General features: G+C 33.6%; 1 protein-coding gene across 1 annotated transcript in view; it reads right to left on the bottom strand.

Moving 5' to 3' along the window:
• Nucleotides 1-1,902, bottom strand: part of LOC137618174 (uncharacterized) — an 82,314-nt gene extending 80,412 nt beyond the window's left edge. Inside the window, exon 1 of the mRNA XM_068348236.1 lies at nucleotides 1,667-1,902. The gene's annotated coding sequence lies outside the window, so the exon portion shown is untranslated. The remainder of the gene's footprint in view (nucleotides 1-1,666) is intronic.
• Between the last annotated feature and the right edge of the window lie 677 nt (nucleotides 1,903-2,579).

Here is a 2,579-nt window from a genome sequence, read left to right as displayed (position 1 = left end):
GTCAATGAATGCTAAACTATATGTTATGTATAAAAAAGCCACGTACTAAAGTACACAATATACATGTTTTTCTCTTGGCATTTTTTTTAATTCTATCAACAATTCACTGAGAACACTGTCTTTACTGTATGTTCTTCCACAATCGCCTTTCCTACTTAGTCATCTATCATTATTATTATAATTGTTGTTATTATTATTATTATCCTTATTATTATTATTATCATAATTATTATTATTATTATTATTAATAATGATAATAATGATAATGATTACTATTATTATTATTACTATTATTATTATTATTATTATTATTATTATTATTATTATTATTGTTGTTGTTGATGTTGTTGTTGTTGTTGTTGTTATTTTTACTAGCTAAGTCTAGCGGTAGTATCTCAACGGGTGGCTGGTGTCCTGGATGACCTATTACCTATCTATTTATTGAGTTATTTTTTTGGTCCCATCATTGTTTTCCATAATCCACATCGTTATCTTTTCATGTTTTAACAATTAGGTTATACAGTATAGCGTTTTACAGCACCTCTGTCATTCTTATACAAGGTAGTATGTTGGTCAGGGCACCAGCCACTCGTTATGATACTACTGCTAGAGAGTTATTGGGTCCTTTGACTGGCCAAACAGTACTGAATTAGATTCCCCTCTCTCCTGTTACTGCTCATTTTGCCTATGGCTACACATGCACCGAATAGTCTAGCCTATTCTTTACACGCTCTCCTATTTTATCATATACCTGACAATACAATGATAACCAAAATTTTCACATTCACATAAGGGGTTAACTACTGCAATATAATCGTCTATTAACTAATTTCCTTTTGATAAGGGTAGAAGAGACTCTTTGGTGCAATCCTTTTAGGAGAAGGACCCTCCAAAATCTAACCAATGTCCTCTGGTCGTGAGTAGTGGCGTAGCCTCTGTACCATGGTCTACCACGGTCTTGGGTTAGAGTTCTCTTGCTTTAGGGTACACTAGGACATGCTGTTGTATCCTATTTCTCTTCCTCTGGTTTTTAGAAGTTCTGATAGTTTGTGTGAAGGATCTGATTTAATGTTACTGTACATAAAATATTCAATTTTGATTGCTTATTCTTATATTTTTGTTTATCTATTTCCTTGTTTCCTTTCCTCACTTGGCTATTTTTCCCTGTTGGAACCCGTGGGCTTATAGCATCTTGCTTTTCCTACATGGGTTATACCCTAGCTTATAATAATAATAATAATAATAATAATAATAATAATAATAATAATAATAATAATAATAATAATAAATTCCCTAAAGAACAAAATTCATAAGATTTTCATGTTTATTTGAGTTTTCTCGGTGTATTTAATTATTTTACGTTATCACAAAACGTATTTTATAATACTGAGCTTTGTTGTCTTGTCGACACTTGAAAAATAAAATGAGCTCACTTTTTAAGAGCGGACTACAACAATAATTCATAGAACTTTTCTAGCTATTCATCGATCAGAAGTAGGTTGACTTCAAATACATGCGAATATAATTCAGAGCAACAAACACTTCAGCTGAAGTCACTCGGGAATCACAAAGTAACAATCGATGTATTCATAAATCACTTGCAGCGATTGTCTGTTCGCCCGGCATATGTGTGTAATCTAATATAAACAACTTATAAATCACTTACTTCATCATGATGGAAATGCCTAAATTGTAGAAATATGTCGTAGAGCAAATGTTGATTAGGGGAGCAGTGGTTGATTCGTAACTGAATGAACGGCGATCAAGAATTTTACTGCTGTAGTCTCGTCACTTATTTCGTCAGCACTAACTCGAGTTCTCGGCCACGGCTACCCCGTAGACTGTAGTCACTACGGCTCACCGCTACAGTAGCGGAGCTGTGGAGATTCAATCGGTCCACTAGCAATCGAAAGCCGCTGCTAGTTACTACCACACCTGCGCAAACTTTCTCAGACGACTTCATATAGCTGAAATTTAGTTTGTATATCTTCATTCCTAAATGTCACTGGTTAGTTGCACGAGCTATTTGGTGGTGGGTCGTGAAATTATGATTTTGAATTAAGGTTACCTTGAAATTACTTTATTAGAAGAGATCGATTGAGATCAAGTCTTGGCAAATGTCACGTTTTGTTTAACCTTTGATTGCAAACTTTTCGCCTTCATATATTAAACAAAGAGAGCAGTTTGAGAAGAGCAAATGGACTAAAAAGAGGATTCTATTGAACGATATTTACTGATAATCTATATTTTACACTCTTGTTTGGTCATTGGCTCTCCTGAACTTCGATGACTATTTGCAATAATTGTATTTAACATCTTTTAGGCTAATGGTACAAATGAATTGTTTTTCCTAGTAAATAATACTGATCTCGTATCTGAAATATGTCTCAATTTTCATTCTTGTTTGTGTAAAATCAATGGTTTTACGTGAGATCAATAACCCATCTTACTCTGAATTCGATTGGAGTTCTCTGTGGAGTAATCTCTTACACTCTCGTTACTATGAAAATTTCTCCCAAAAATTTCACTGTCCGCTTTTGTGAAAAATTCATGTTACCCAGGTATAATATCTACATGAA

This window comes from Palaemon carinicauda, chromosome 24 (genome assembly GCF_036898095.1).
Source record: "Palaemon carinicauda isolate YSFRI2023 chromosome 24, ASM3689809v2, whole genome shotgun sequence".
NCBI classification, from domain to species: Eukaryota; Metazoa; Arthropoda; class Malacostraca; order Decapoda; family Palaemonidae; genus Palaemon; species Palaemon carinicauda.
The sequence above is the reverse complement of the archived record's forward strand: the minus strand, read 5'-3'. Positions and strand labels throughout refer to the sequence as shown.